General features: G+C 36.4%; 1 protein-coding gene across 1 annotated transcript in view; it reads left to right on the forward strand.

Annotated features, from left to right (window-relative positions):
* The window catches only part of zswim7 (zinc finger, SWIM-type containing 7), a 68,004-nt gene that overhangs the window by 42,246 nt on the left and 8,058 nt on the right, over nt 1-17,700 (forward strand). The gene's annotated exons all lie outside the window — the stretch shown is intronic.

Raw genomic sequence — 17,700 nt, forward strand, 5'->3', positions numbered from 1 at the left:
ACACAAGGCAGTGAATTCGCGGACAAACAAAGATCAAGATCCAAATGAAGATTATATATAAAGATTGTTCAGCAAGGACTGAAAGGAGCAGTAACATACTGCATAAAACATTACTTGCATTGGTTAAAAAAAAAAAAATAAAAATCACACTTTGCAATAGGCTATTTCAAGAAGAATGCAGTAGCATTCTGTTCAAGTCTTAAATAAGAGATTACATCGTCAATTAATAATAAGCAGATAGCTTGTAGTGTGCAAAATACAGGAGCCTTAACGCAGGCATGGCATCATATGTAACAGGGATCTGTGTATACTTAAGAAGAGGAAACCAAATATGTAAAAAATATATGAGCTATAGAATTATAATGCCTTGTTTAGAGGCAGTTTGTATATGTTTTTAAAATGCATTATCTGTTGTAAAACATGTGTTTCTTGTTTGCTACCCAATAAAAATTATAATTGTTTAATAACTAGCTGTGGGAGTGCAGGGCAGTCAAATGGGTCTTAAAATGATGGATATGAATTAAATCTTAAAACATTATTTATATATACTGTATGTTTAATACATTATGGTCATATGGAATTCTCTCCAAAAAAGTATGGAAAACAGAGAAGGCAGAAAAAGTACTTTGTGTTACTGTATATGTAAATAATTGTAACCATGAACTTAGTCTTTTGATAGAGCATAACTCCATTTGATATCCAGACTGAGTTCTTGCATATAAAATATTCAATGTATAAATGCCTTTCACAATAGCTCAGAACTAATACCACACTTTAAGTAGTGTAAACCTACATGTGATGATAAGTACAGTAATTTATTCATTTTCTTTTTAGTAGTTAGTATCTATTAAAGTGAATAAACACAAGACATATGTTGAATTTTTTTCCTTGTTTTGTTTATGGTAGATTGATGTTTCCTACCTCTTTATTTTTTTTTTCCTGATATGCATAAGAGTGGAAAAGCATATGTTTGATTTTTGGCAGAGTTTCAAATTCACAGTAGAGCTTAAAGGCTTTAGCATAGAGACTTGTAATATAGGTATGTTAATTTCAGCTAAGTTAAATATTGGAGCTATGTGACTAACACAGAGAGACTGTCTATTAGAAGTTCAGTTCTATTTAATCAGTATGTATTAACTCACAAATAGTGGTCCAATGTTTATTGCTTTTCACAGACTACATGCTTGGGGAAACGGGATGTTTGCATGGTGGAAGTAACATTTTACCACAAGAATAGCGTAATTGATTGTAATATCGGAATTCTCTTTACTCCTTTACAGTTGTCAGTTTTTTGTTAGATGCAGAAGGACATATTTCTAATCCCGTGTGTTGCAAATTGGAGTGTTGAGGGAATTTGCTTGTGCAACAGTATTCCAACAGGAACTGGAGGACTCAACTGTCAAATACTACCACTTCAATTATTAAAATGCAGTATGAACAGTCTTAGCAGCAGCACTTACGCTGACATAACAAGTTTTCAGTATTGATATAAATGCTGAGACCTATATATAGATCATTACTGACTTCAGGGGACTAGAGCTAAAGGTTCTTCCTCCTATAGCTTATCCCTTTATCCTTACAGTTGTAAGCAGACCTGTTCTGGTATACAGATTTTGACCAACAAGCTTCTGAATATTTTATGTCATTTTTTCTGCTGTCGTAAACTTGTCAGCTGAAAATAGTTACCTACTTACATTGATGAATATTTTATTTTCCAAGTTGTACATTTGATGAAATTACTGCATCAGCATTTGGTGAATATTGCAGCCTGACCCGTATAGTAAACAGTCTAATGTCACTGTGCTTTCTCACCTTTTCAATCCTGAAATTAGTTTTTCCTGTAAACAAAGAACCATGTTTATAAGTGGTTTTTGGATACTATCTGCATATAGCATGGTATATTCTGTGTCTTGGTTGTGATGCTGTCAGCTCCCTGCAGTCTCCTCTGCTTTACAGAACATCCTCTATACTTAATCCTCTAAAAAAGTTCTTTCTGTGTTTGAAACCTTATGACAAAATTAAAAATAAAATAATACTGCTTCCTTGTAACTATGATTCATTTTGCAGTAGTGGAATAGTCCGCCTTTTCCTCTCCTCACCTTTTTTTTTTTTTTTTAATCCATAACAAAGTATGCTCTAATTGTTACTTTATTTATATTGTAACTCTTACTTACCCAATGTTTGGTTGTCCAGATGTAAAAATTGGTTATCCCAGGTATCCGGACTACTGATTTGTCCACCCCCTTTTTGTGTATCATAAAGTTTTGTCTTGAGCCTGATAACATTAGCAACAATTAAATTATATAATTTAAGTTAATTCAATACCCAGAAACGTTGATTGATTCCACAACCCGGATCAACCCTGTACACATTTATTATTAAGAATGTGTACAAGTATCCAAGTATTAGAATAGCCATTTGTGACTTTCTGCTTACTCCAAAATACAATGAAATTTTTATAAACAACACATTTAAAGATGTGCAGCAACAATGTTAAGTTAGTAATCATTCTGCATCAGTATCAACAACAACATCATCGTCATTTATTTATATAGCACATTTTTATATAAACAATGTAGCTCAAAGTGCTTTATAAGATGTCAAAGAGAATGTTACAGAAAAAGAAAAAAAATAAGATTAGGCAATAATATTAAAGAATAAGTAACAAAGAAAAAACAAATAAATCTATACAATGTGATGCAAGTCTGTAAAAATGAGTCCGGTGATAAGGTCAGGTGCCTGGGAGGACAGAAAAAAAAATGAACTCTGCAGGAGTTCCAAGGGCAATTGACTGTCCAGCCTTCATTGGGCATTCTGCCTAGCATAAATGTTCTTAATTCATTGCTTTTGTTTCCAAGCTACATATGAGAGGATTTGACGAAATTAGTCTCATGGACAGCCGAGTGACCCGCCTTCATTCCAACATCACATGTGTCTACATGGTGCCTTGATCAGGTGGTGGTGACACAATTCGCCACCACAGTAGAACCAGAAAAGACAGCAGAGATTATTAAAGATGGCAAATCCCTAAGGAATATGATCATTCTCTGCCTATATAGTTTATTAAGGAGTACAACTAAAATGTAACTATGGGAGAGCCAAATTAAAATAATGGATTTTTAGCAGATTTTTAAAATATTCCACAGTATTAGCCTGCCATATTTTAGGCGCATAACAGCAAAAAGCCGCCTCATCACTTCTTTTAACCTTGGGTCTTTGAATTATCAGCAGACCACCATTAGAAGATCTAAGGTTACGACTTGGAGTATAGACAAGCATTTCATAATATAGGAAAGATTATTTAAGGCTTTATACACCATTAGTTGCATTTTCAAGTCAATTCTAAATGACAAAGGTAACCAGTGTAACAATGCTAAAACTGGTGAGATGTGCTCAGATTTTCTTTTTCTAGTTAAGATTCTGGTTGTTGCATTCTGTGTTAATTGCAACTGATTAATGTCTTTCTTAGGTAGTCCTGTTATGTGTGCATTACAGTAATCTAGTCGACTAAAAACAAAAGTGTGAACTAATTTTTGAGTATCTTGTAATGTTATAAGATATCTAATTTTTGCTATATTCCTTAAGTGAAAAAATAAAGTCTTAGTAATCTGCTTAATATGTGATTTAAAGTTTAGCTCACAGTCGATGATTACCCCTAAAATTCTTTACCTCTGCATTGCTTTTTATGCCGAATGGATCGAGTTTATTTCTAATACCCTTGGTTAGTTTCATATTTGCCAATCACTAAGATTTCTGTTTTTTCCTTAGGGTCAGGTGCTATCAATAAATAAAGCTGTTTGTCATCTGCATAGCTGTGGTAGCTCACCTTGTGTTTTGAGATAATCTGACCTAATGGAAGCATATAGATTGAAACAGACACTGCCGAAGACATCCACCCATTGTCTAAGGTGATTTATAAAAATACTGTGGACTATGGTGTCATATGCTGCACTCAAGTCCAAGAGAGCAAAAACAGATACTGTATATGGCCTCTGTCTGCATTAACTTACAAATTGTTTACTACTTTAACCAGTGCAGTTGCTGTACTATGATTTGATATAAAACCTGACTGAAACTTGTCAAGAATAGAATGTTTAATCAAATATTCATTTAGCTGCTAAAACCTAGAGCCTTAATGACTCCAATACTAAATTGCTAAATTACTAAAGTTACAAAATCTCATAATTGAATGAATATATATTCCTCTGCACAATAATACTTTACCTTAGATATACATAAATGTACACAATTACTTTTAAGATAAAAAACTCAGTCACGTTGAATTTGAAATGTATATGCTGAGAAGTCAAGCAAAATGACACCTTTTATTAGCTAACTAAAAACATTACAATATGCAATCTTTCAGGGTAACTCAGGCCCCCTCTACATTACATTTACATCTTGCCTAAAGAAGGGGACTGAGTTGCCTTGAAAGGTTGCATATTGTAATCGTTTTACTTTGCCAATAAAAGGTGTCATTTTGCTTGACTGCTAATTACATCCATAATTGCTAACAAGGTACAACACCCTGGTACTACAAATGTATATGCTGTAATATATTGTAATAATTTCATTTCCTTAGTATGACTATACTATTTACACTTTTAACCTGGCATTGCTGAGGCGTCAAAACCTAAATAAATGCCACCCACCCCACCAAGGGGTCTTTTAAAATATCCATCTTGTGACACTCTTTCTCTTGTAATCTGTTCAGTCTGTAATGCCCATGACTTGGCATTTTGAACTCATTGGCTGGTGTTTGCCAGTAGTTGACTGTCAAATGGAAAAAAAAATTAAACAAGGCCTTCTGAGGCAATAAATAGGCAACAGAGATACTTTGCATTTCCTGACTATATTAGGTGCAATTAAGGCTGAATTGAATGAGTGAGAAAAATAAAAACAAAACTTAGCTTACCTTCTTATGTGAATGTTACCTTTTTGGGAGTTACTTGCATATATTCATAGTTCAGTGTGGATTTTTGCATTTAAGCTTTTCTGTATGTATAATCCTACTTGCATAATTCTTGAGCAGAGTGATTTTTGATATTATTAGAATGTTCATGCATTTTAAAATGCTGTCGTTTTGGCAAGTAGAATGTGGCAATTGTGCTTAAAAATTGTTTGGACTAATGAAGCAGGTCCAGTATGACATTACAAGAGTTAATTGGATTTCTTGCCACTAGTAAGCACATATCTTTCACTGCCCATCTAAATATGTTTTAAATAGGGAAGTTAAAGTCTATTTATTTGTCTGTTTTTTAAAATGATAGTACATTGTGCAATGAGCTACGTTATTGTATAAATACACTTGAAAATCATACACCCAGAAACACTTGCCCTTCCTGTGTCATTCAGGATAAAAAATTACATACTACTGGTTGATTTTAGGTGTGAGATTCTTTGTTGTATTTGAAGAAATATATGAAGATTAATTACATTTAAGCTAAAACAAACTCCCAGATGCTGAACCCATACTTCATTACCTTGTGTCTATTTTGTGGCTGTCATAAACAAGCTTTTTTTTTTTGTAACACAGGCATTCTGGTTTCCTCCTACATTTTAAAGACATTTAGGTTAGATGAATTGGTGATGCTGGATTGGCCCATGTGTGTGTGTATATTTGTTCACCTTGCAATGGACTGGTGACCTGTTAAAGGGATTGTTTCTAAATTGTGCCATGTGCTTACTGGGATAGACTGCTGGTTCCCTGGGACTCTGCTCTGTGTAAAGTGGGTTTAAAAAAATGAATGAATGGTTGGGTTGGATTATTTTTAAGTCAATAATAATGCAAAAAAATTTTTTCACATCCAAATTATCTCGAAATCGAGTGCCAATTATTTATCCATTTTGTAATGGGAATTATTCATTTTCCACATATAATATTAAAAAAACTTTCAATTAGTTTTCTGTCACTTGTGATACATATGTGGATTGCTTAGCAATTGCCAACTTTTATTTAACAGTCATTAGATACCAAATATCTTCAAATACATGGAGTTTTTGAATAGTAATAATGTTTCCACCCTAAAGTGTACAGTTCAATATAAAACTGAAACATATAGTTTTACAAACAAAACAAATGAGGTAATTAAAATAAAACACAACAGCTAAAGAAAATTAAAACCTACTATAAATGATAGTATTTAATATTAATTCTATTAATAATACAATAATTCAAATGCATCCTTCTGATAAGCTTTTTGCAGAGAGTGTTTCTGGGTGTTGTTTCCCTCCATGCAGCCCATCACCACAAACCCAGAGACCACCTTCTTTGTACACCCCTCTCAACATAGCTCCCACATTGTAGCACACTGCCTGCACATACATCACACAGGACAAGCACATGGCTCCCTCATATTGTACTGTTGTTCCTGATGTTATTAATAACTATTTATGTTTTAAATAAAAATTCATGGCATATTAATTTTGCATTGTTTTTTCTTTTAAATAGGATGTGCAACAAATAATATGATAGAAGGAAATAAGGTTTATAATAAGGAATATGAAGATATTGTTTATCATGTAGACAGCTGGGCTTTGTTCTAAATTGTGAATCTTATACTCATTAAACCATGGAGGTGTACAATCATTTTAAACCCATACATGTTGCCACAGTTTTCCTTTGAATAGCTTTCCCATTATTTTTGTTTATTCAAAGTATTTAAAACCTAGAGCTCTCCTTAACATTATGGCATTGTGATTGTTGTCAATGACTGTAGTCAAAACCAGCATGGTCCGATGGTTGTCATTTGTTAAGGATGCCATAAAAAGATTGAAGCTAATCACTCCACAGAAGTCCTCTTCACTGTTCTGTATTTTACCTGGTTGCACTGTAAAAATGTAGGAACATTTTCGATTCAACTCCCTCGTATTGTATTATGCACCAGGAAGGCAGCAGTGAGAAACTTGAACCGGGTGTTTTTATTGCAAGTGCTTCAACCTGATGTACCTACTATAACTTCCTATTGCTTGGACCGCAGGAAATGTCTACTAGAATAACAAGCTTGAATAGTAGTGATGTTGTACTCACTGCCTCTCATACTCTTTCATACACTTACTCCATGCTGGTTCCCACTTACTGTTTTGTGTCACAGACTCCACCCACCTTCCTTAGTCTTCCCAGAAGTTCTCTGTTGACTGCTTGCCTAACCTGCCAATTTTACTTCTGCCAATCATGTCCCTAGCCCCACCTCTCCTCTCAGAAGCATAATAGCTACTACAGTATTAACTACAGGTCAAGATTAGTCAACTAGCCAAAAAGCAACTGACATGAAACTGTTTTAAAACCTAAGAAATACAGACAAATTTAGCTTTAAAATCAGTTATAAAATTTTATAAATTTAGCAATTGATTGTACATAATTTAGGTTTTTTATTTTTGTTTTAGTTGAAGTGAGCCTATTTATTGCTCAAATCATTTACAGTAATCCCTCCTCCATCGCGGGGGTTGCGTTCCAGAGCCACCCGCGAAATAAGAAAATCCGCGAAGTAGAAACCATATGTTTATATGGTTATTTTTATATTGTCATGCTTGGGTCACAGATTTGCGCAGAAACACAGGAGGTTGTAGAGAGACAGGAACGTTATTCAAACACTGCAAACAAACATTTGTCTCTTTTTCAAAAGTTTAAACTGTGCTCCATGACAAGACAGAGATGACAGTTCCGTCTCACAATTAAAAGAATGCAAACATATCATCCTCTACAAAGGAGTGCGTGTCAGGAGCACAGGCTGTCAGAAACAGAGAGCAAAGCAAACAAATCAATAGTGCTGTTTGGCTTAAGTATGGGAAGCACCGCGGCACAAAGCTGTTGAAGGCGGTAGCTCACACCCCCTCCGTCAGGAGCAGGGAGAGAGAGAGAGAGAGAGATAAAAACAAAAAGTGAAAAATCAATACGTGCCCTTTGAGCTTTTAAGTATGTGAAGCACCGTGTAGCATGTCGCTTCACTAAGCAGCTGCACACAGAATGTATCAACGTGAAGATAATCTTTCAGCATTTTTAGACTAGCGTCCGTATCGTCTAGGTGTGCGAACAGCCCCCCTGCTCACACCCCCTACGTCAGGATCAGAGAAAGTCAGCGCAAGAGACACAGAGAAAAGTAAGTTAGGTAGCTTCTCAGCCATCTGCCAATAGCGTCCCTTGTATGAAATCAACTGGGCAAACCAACTGAGGAAGCATGTACCAGAAATTAAAAGACCCATTGTCCTCAGAAATCCGCGAACCAGCAAAAAATCCGCGATATATATTTAAATATGCTTACATGTAAAATCCGCGATAGAGTGAAGCCGCGAAAGGCGAAGCGCGATATAGCGAGGGATCACTGTATTGTCATTTCATTGCGTGTATTTTGAAGGTGGCCACCCCAGTAACAAAGTGGTTAGCACTTTTGTCTCATGGATTCAGAGTCCTAGGCTTAAAACCCACAGCTGATTGAAGTCTATGCAGATTGTATGCTCTCCCCATGTCTGTGAGGTTTCCCTTTAGGTACTCCAGTTTCCATTGCATTGCATGCCATATCCCTCTCTAACACTGACGAACAATGAAAACATTCTGCAATATTTTAGCCGTTCATCGTGCTTTATGCACCACATCGTAATTAGCTGGTTATCCTTTCCTGTCTCCTGGATATAGCAGTTAAAAGTTTTTTTTAAAGATATACACTGCATTCTGACATAATGCAGATGTAAAGATCAAGGTATATTTATTGTCACATTTACAGTGCACAGTGAAATTCCTACTTGTGTAATATTCCTTACAGACTCAATAAAAAACATAAAACATCAGGTCCAAAAACAGCTCACATTTAAATCTAATATTATTGTGATTATTATTAATAGATAGATAGATAGAAAGTATCTATCTATCTATCTATCTATCTATCTATCTATCTATCTATCTATCTATCTATCTATCTATCTATCTATCTATTAATAATAATCACAATAACTAACACTAAACACAGCATTGCATACACGACAGCCACAGAAGATGTGGCGCTTAATTCACTTAGATGATTACAGACAGTTTATCACATAATGAAAGTTGAGCAGCTCTATTACCTACAGGCAAAAACTCTAATTAAATCTCAAAACTTGCCTGTAATAGTTCTACAACACCCACCAGAAGGGACAGAGAGAAAGAAAAAAATTTGTGCAGGATGACTGGGTTTCTTTATGATTCCTTTTGTTTTTCCCAGACAGCACTTGGCAAATATTTGCTGCAGAGATTGTATTCATGTGCCAATAATGATCTGCACTGTTTTTACTACACTCTGTAATGCCTTGTGGTCATTCACTGAACTCCTGCCTTCCCAACACACCATGTAGCCTGTCAGGATGGACTCTACTTCACACATATAAAAGTTAGTGAGTGCTGCTGGAGACATTCGAGCCTTCCTCAAACATCTGAGAAAATACAGTCATTGATGGATCTTCTTCATGATTGCTGTAGTGTGTTCTGTTCACCTAATACCTAATTTTATCCAGATATTTCAAGGTGCTGTGCAGTGCAAGGGCTACTACATCCTCTGTAGACCAGTTGTGATTACAAGCAAACTGCAGGTGGTCCAAGCTGTCTGGAATAACACTCCTAATGTCTCCCAGCACCAGTCTTGCAAAGCACTTCATAACAATTGAACTCAACGCTATTAGATGATAGTCACTAAGGCATTCCATGTAGTTTTTCATGGGAACTGGAATCATAGCCATATTGCTGCTTTAGTCAGGGAAAGGTTAAATTTGTCCCAGAAAAGAAAATCTAACTGATCACTGCAATTTAAAACTGTAGTACTGGTGTTCTTGGGTCCAGTTGCCTTTCTAATGTTGGTTTTACTGAAAGTCTTCATCATATCCACTGCAGTGACAATGAAGGTTCAGTTGTGCTGCTCTGTAGAAATTCACACCAGAGGCAGTCTGTTGCTGCACTCAATGTTTAAAGATATGTAGAGCACCAGTTACCAGTTACAGCTGTTACCTGAAGCATCCATTGTTACTCAGGAGAGTATATAGTTAAGACTAGCTTTAATGTGTAATTAACTGATTGGATTTGTGAAAGCCATCAAGGTGCGACTTTGTTACAAATCAACTGATCAAAATCAACTCACAAGTTACATTTGGTCAATATAAATCATTTTATGAGTTCTTTAGTTATTTAAAGTGATTTAAAATTTATTTTGCATCACAGTGCATGCAGAATTGCATTGCAAAATGTAAGGATGCAATTTTTTTAACTGTATAAACATAAAAGCACAAAGTATTAAAATAAAAAAGTTTGATATAAGAAAAAACAATACATTTTGGATATGAAGCTGAAAAAGAAAAACACTCCAGTAGCATCCTACCCAAAAAAAAAACAAGCCAAGTCTCCAAAAGGGAAAAAATTAAAGGTTTGATGTGAATTTTCAACTTTTTTTATATGAATAGACTGCAGGTTGTAAAAACAAAAAAAAAATCACTTGTGGAGACTGGCTCGGACACAGACAGGCAGACACGCTCATGTCACCCAACACACGTTTATTATACATATTTACAAAGTCCAAGTGCCACAAACCCCAATCTTCCCCAAAGTCCAGGCCAACCACTCTGCCTCTTCGGACCACCTCCTTCTCTCTTCTATCACCTTGTCCTGCTTCCACCCGACTCCAGCCTCGAATGAAAGGAGGCGGCCCCTTTTATCCGTACCTGGATGTGTTCCAGGTGTGCACCGGCAATCCCGCGGACACGCTCCAGTGTGGCGGAAATGCTGGCTGTCCTCCCGGAAGCATTCCGGGTGTTCCCTCTCTTCTTCCCCCAGCACTTCCTGGTGTGGTGGAAGTACTGGGCTCCAGGGTCCTTCAGGCAGGGGGATGCCCCCTGGCGGCCTCTACAGGGTTGGGCTTCCAAGCCCTGTACCTGTGGCCCCCAATAGGCCCCCAAAGGAGGAGGAATGAGCCCTCCTCCTGTCTTCCTGGGCATGAGCCCCGTCTGGGTGCCACAATATTAAGTTCATATTAAGAGCATTGCTCAGAACTCATCTGAAAAATACAGATGGGATTCTGTAAAATCAAATGCCTTGGCTCCTTGACTGGACTGCCAGTGTCTGGTTTTTAGTGCTAGAGTACTGTTAAAGGATAAGTTTGTTAATTTTTATGTCGAAATTATTTTTTCACAATCATGGTGTAAATTAATTTGTCAAGGGAAATTGTGTTTAAATCTAAGAATTTTTTTATTAATTTTTAAAAATGCTGTGCCTGTGTTTGCCATTTAAAATGGGGTTCAAATATCATACGTCCAAACATAGAACAAAAGCCTTAAAACTTAATAAATGTGCACTTTGAGGTGATAGATGTTTTGATTGAAAAAAGCATTTCTGAGCTACTGCATGTTTATGAAAATTAAAGGAAATTGCAAATAATGTTTTATTGCAGATTCTTGGCACTGTTATTCCTGAAGTAAGTATATACTCTGTTTGCTTTACTGTTCAAAGCTGATTGTCATAGGCGGAGTTTTCATGTAAATAAGGAAGTAGAACACCACAAAACTAGAAAAGTGTGTCAAGGTGCTTAATGCAACACTGCCTTTCTACCAAAATACTTCAACAGTCCACATAACCAGAATGTGAAAATAAAAGAAAATAGTTTTAGCTGTTTTCATTGCCTATCATCTGGTAATCACAATAATTTGAGGGTATGCCAGCAGTTGTCTAAAGCCTTTCTATAGATCCAGGCTACACATTTTCCTCCTTTTGTCTCTAAAAACTCTTTCTTTTTCTCTCTTTTCTTTCATCTTCTGCCTGTTGGAGTTTCTTACTGGTTTATTCTGACTCCTACAGATATGCGTATGATCTTAGGAAAACTAATGTGACTAAAGCAGACAAAAGAGTCTTAGGGATAATGGATATGAGTCCTTTGTTGGCATTGCATTACTTTTATTTTTCAGAGGAGAGGTGCAAGTAAGAAAGTAATTGTATCATGTACACATGACAACAAACTTGAATTTGAAGAAAAATTTTGCCCTGACTACTAGAAACCCATTCATGAATTGCAGGTAATCATGCCCTCGGGGGCGGGCAAAGGTTGCTGTGGAGTGAATATGTGGAGTTAATAATGTAAAGAGTACTGCTGGATTTCTTTTAAAATTGCAGAATCTCACTAAAAGTTGTATTGCCTCAAAATTACATGAATGTACTACATTCTTAGGATACAGATCAATATTCAAGAACATACAGTACTTGCCTTGAAAAATGGGACATATTTGCTATGCTTTAAGGCTTTTGTTTTATGTCTGGATTCATGCTCTCGGGGTCCATTTTTAAGTGCAAACATTGGCAATGAATATTTGCTTGTAAAATATATAAAAAAACTTCACTTCAGAACACAATTTCCAAAGTATATCATGAGTATGAAAAAATAACCAAATTTATCCTTTAATATTGAGCAATGGACCTTCTGCCAGTGTAAAAATATTATTTACTACATTTACTCTGGAAATCTTGCAGTTGTCTGCATAAGGGAGATAAGAAGAGGGCTTGCAGATCAATTCAGTGGAACATGTTTGATTCGTTAAGATTAAAAACCTTACAAAAGCTATTGCAGAACAGTTCATATACCTTTCTCACAGTCATGCTTATTTGGCTGTTTTTGTTTTTTTCACAGAGTTTCAGAAATGCTTTTGAGCAAAACACCATAAGAAGCCAAACCTATTTTTAGTCTTGGGTTACATATTTCTCTCGGATTAAATGAACAACTAACTTTTAAATCTCCTACTTCATCTTCTCTAGCTGCTGCACAGCCATAACACTGTAGGAATAACCTTTACTTTTTTATTACAAAAATTATATTTTAATTTAATTAACAAAGTATGTTTTTTTCCTTATTGAAGTGTAACTAAAGTAAACAAAACTATACTGTATTAATTTTCTTACATCGTAATCCTTCTTTTGCTGCTTTTACAGCGGTCGGGAATTATCCTAGGATGCATACTGAAGTAAGCAACTTGTCACTGCCTTAAGATTATATGGGAATGCAGATCATTCTTTTCTATAAGACCCTTATCCACATTAATTCTACATGCTTGATATTTGGTAATGTCCAGATTAGGTTATGGTCTTCACATTTTCCTGTAATAACACCCAGAATAGATATAGAGAAGATTAGTATTTTATTGATTAATTAGATTTTCATTTTATAATTAGCTTTGTCAGTAGACTTCGGTTTATAAACATTTCCTCCTATGTTACACATGGTTAGTGCTGCTGTTGTAAACCTACTGGGATATGACCTAAGGAACTGGCCCTATTACTCGGTGTGTGTTGATTTTTGCTTTTCTCCATTCTTTTCAGTTTCATTCCACCTGTGTGGAAGATGCTATTGGGATCTCTAATACCAAAATGGTAACAGAGCAGATCTATGTCTGTCTTATTTAATTACAAAAAAATGAATGCTGTAATGTCTCCTTCAGTGCATGCATATGGAACAGAACAACCTACATGTGCACTCATGTCCTGTAAGCACATAAAGGAATAATGACTGCTGCAGCAATGAGTTTGTCAGTTATCATCTTTCAACCATGGAAGGCAGCTGAAACACAAAAGTGTATAAGGTGCACCAAATTAAACATGAATAAATAAAAACATGCAAACAAAAAGTACAGTATATTTGACAAAGTAGGAAACATGGAAGTTACTTTTTAAAGCCGTTCTTTTTTTCCCCAATTAAGAAATAATCAGTGAATTTGATAGCAAGAAATGAAATTGGGGGAAAAGAAAATAACAAGTACCTTGTTTAAAGTCTTGCATACTTTGCCAAAGGGTCACAGTTTTAAGTGTATGTTAGTATTCCCCTTACTCTTTACACATACCAGCTTTTACGATTAGAAGAACAACGCTTTGCTTGTGCAGAGAACCAACTCCCTGAATTCCAGTCCTTCCAACTCAGTGTAAGAGTTGTAAGACTTGTAATTTTATTGGTTTATTTGACCTCACTATACTTGAGATATACAAGAACTAAAAGAAAGAAAGAAATATAGAACCTATAGTTTTAATATTTGTAAATCACATACTGTATTCTTAAACATTGAAAGTATACACCTTCTTATGGAATCTTATGTATGCACTGTCATTTGGAGAATCAATTAGCTCTTGTCTTTCCAATAACTTAAGAGGTTAACTATTATTTTTTCCCCTTCCAACTCACCATCTGATCCTTATTATGATTAGTTTATTTGTTTTTTTTTCTTTATTTCCATTTATGACCATTTGTAAATAACCTTGAATTATAGCTTTTATTAAAAGGTGCTATACAAATAAATGTTGTTGTTGTAACTATAAATTTCAACTGCATCCCCTGCAAATCTCTGATGTTGGGATACTTGACCACTAAGAGAGAAAATATGTGACAAATAAGTGGCTGTGCCATCCATTTTTATTTATTATTATTATTTTTTGGGATAGTGACTCCCAGTTTAGCCTGTATTTTTCTTTCTTTATTACTGACCATAAATAATGATTGTAATTTGCTAAATAAAGGCGTCAGGCATATATTTACCTCTACACTGCAAAACCAGTTATTGCTTGGTGAGACAACAAAAATGTATTTTCTAACTGTCTCTATGACTTCATTCTATTTGTTACTTGTTTTGGATTTCAAATAAGATGACTTTGTATTACAATGTATAAATTGTTACTGAAAAAGTTACCCAGATCAATTTAAAGAACTTTTATGAGCCTATGGCGGTAAACGTATTTTTTCTTCCCCAGCTTATTATAATCTTTAAAGACTATCACGGGCCTTGGTGAACATACAGCTGGTAAACCTCCATTCCTTTAATTCAGTGAACTACCTGAAAGCTTTCAACAACATTTCTCCTTTTATGCATTGGAATTTGGGATCAAAACAAGTCTATGCTGTTCTATGTGTATGTTTTCTACTTGTTTCCAGTTTAAAACAACAGGATTCCTAGAGAGGCTGGCACTTTATGCATTATGGGCAATGATTCGGCTGAGCAACAGTTAATGGGATTGTGGCTTGTGAGGCATTCCATACGTATAAGGATTTCTTTTTCCAAAGCATTTCTTTTTCTCTCTGTTTACATTGCTTTACCTAGTGCACTTGTTTTAATATAACATTCAAGTAATAGCAATGATGATGGAATTTCTCCTGGAGATTAATTAAGATCTATTTGTCTGTCTGTGTGTCTGTCTATGTCCAGTATGTACCGCATACCCAAAATCAGACCATGTGCATTTCAATATCTTTTCCCATCTGTCTCACCACTTCCTCATTCTCTTTCCTGTTCTGTCTTGGTGGCTCAAATGTATTCAAATACATTGTTTTTCAGCTTCTGCTTTGAAAGATGTGCCAGTAAAATGAGATTAAAAGAAATCTGTGCTGGTGTCTGCAGATTAATTCTAAATCTAAAGTCTCATAAAATGTCATGGGCTATTATTAGGTTTTGCAAGTCAGCTGTAGTGCTTTTGTTGAAGTGAAGCATCATGTCATATACTTCAACATCACTAATGGAAAATTTTCTGTCAGATTAATACTGATGATAGATGAAGTTAAAACACGTTCCAATGTCTTAATGGGTTCTCTTCAATTAAGTGTTGGCTTTTGTCCTTTCCAGACATCCAGCCATTCCAACAGTAGATTGAGGAAGGCTAGGAAAGGGACTGAGAAGGAAGATACAGTAATCCCTCGCTATATCGCGCTTCGCCTTTCGCGGCTTCTATATGTAAGCATATTTAAATATATATCGTGGATTTTTCGCTGCTTCGCGGGTTTCTGCGGACAATGGGTCTTTTAATTTCTGGTACATGCTTCCTCAGTTGGTTTGCCCAGTTGATTTCATACAAGGGACGCTATTGGCAGATGGCTGAGAAGCTACCCAACTTACTTTCTCTCTCTCTCTCTTGCGCTGACGCAGGGGGGCTGTTCGCACACCTAGACGATACGGACGCTCGTCTGAAAATGCTGAAAGATTATCTTCACGTTGCTATCTTTTGTGCAGCTGCAGCTGCTTCCTGAAACGACATGCTGAACGGTGCTTCGCATACTTAAAAGCACGAAGGGCACGTATTGATTTTTTTATCTGTCTCTCTCTATCTCTCTCTCTCTCTGCTCCTGACGGAGGGGGTGTGAGCTGCCGCCTTCAACAGCTTTGTGCCGTGGTGCTTCGCATACTTAAAAGCCAAACAGCACTATTGATTTGTTTGCTCCTTTGAAGAGGAAGATATGTTTGCATTCTTTTAATTGTGAGACTGAACTGTCATCTCTGTCTTGTCATGGAGCACAGTTTAAACTTTTGAAAAAGAGACAAATGTTTGTTTGCAGTGTTTGAATAACGTTCCTGTCTCTCTACAACCTCCTGTGTTTCTGCGCAAATCTGTGACCCAAGCATGACAATATAAAAATAACCATATAAACATATGGTTTCTACTTCGCGGATTTTCTTATTTCGCGGGTGGCTCTGGAACGCAACCCCCGCGATGGAGGAGGGATTACTGTATACAGTGAACCCTCGCTATATCGCGCTTCACCTTTCATGGCTTCACTCTATCGCGGATTTTATATGTAAGCATATTTAAATATATATCGCGGATTTTTTGCTGGTTCACGGATTTTTGAGGACAATGGGTCTTTTAATTTCTGGTACATGCTTCCTCAGTTGGTTTGCCCAGTTGATTTCATACAAGGGACGCTATTGGCAGATGGCCGAGAAGCTACCCAAATTACTTTTCTCTGTCTCTCTTGCGCTGACTTTCTCTGATCCTGACGTAGGGGTTGTGAGCAGGGGGGCTGTTCGCACACCTAGACGATACGGACGCTCGTCTAAAAATGCTGAAAGATTATCTTCACGTTGCTACCTTCTGTGTGCAGCTGCTTCCTGAAGCGACATGCTGCACGGTGCTTCGCATACTTAAAAGCTCAAAGGGCACGTATTGATTTTTGACTTTGTTTTTCTCTGTCTCTCTCTCTCTCCCTGCTCCTGACGGAGGGGGTGTGAGCTGCCGCCTTCAACAGCTTTGTACCGGCGGTGCTTCGCATACTTAAAAGCCAAACAGCCCTATTGATTTGTTTGCTTTACTCTGTCTTTCTGACAGACACTGCTCCTGACGAGCACTCCTTTGAAGAAGAAGATATGTTTGCATTCTTTTAATTGTGAGACAGAACTGTCATCTCTGTCTTGTCATGGAGCACAGTTTAAACTTTTGAAAAAGAGACAAATGTTTGTTTGCAGTGTTTGAATAACGTTCCTGTCTCTCTACAACCTCCTGTGTTTCTGCGCAAATCTGTGACCCAAGCATGACAATATAAAAATAACCATATAAACATATGGTTTCTACTTCGCGGATTCTCTTATTTCGCGGGTGGCTCTGGAACGCAACCCCCGCGATGGAGGAGGGATTACTGTAGTTGCCTATATCATAATATCCTTAAAATACAATATTTTACGCTCAGACGCATTTTGGATATTCCTAAGGCCTTAACCAGTTCACCAAGACTGCCAAAATTAGGGTAGATACAAGGTCAAATCATCCTGAAATGTAGGAAAGGAAGACCTGCATTGCTTTAATAAATCACCAGGTGATGTTTGAATCAGGTTGCTGTTTAAATCATCTTTAACAAAAGTATAATCCAAAGTTTTTCTCCCTGGCAGGCAGTAAAGTCGAGACCGATACCTCAGTTCTGGATGGGATAACAAAATAGATGACAGCAAGATTTA

The sequence above is a fragment of the Erpetoichthys calabaricus genome, chromosome 8, assembly GCF_900747795.2.
Source record: "Erpetoichthys calabaricus chromosome 8, fErpCal1.3, whole genome shotgun sequence".
Classification (NCBI taxonomy): domain Eukaryota; kingdom Metazoa; phylum Chordata; class Cladistia; order Polypteriformes; family Polypteridae; genus Erpetoichthys; species Erpetoichthys calabaricus.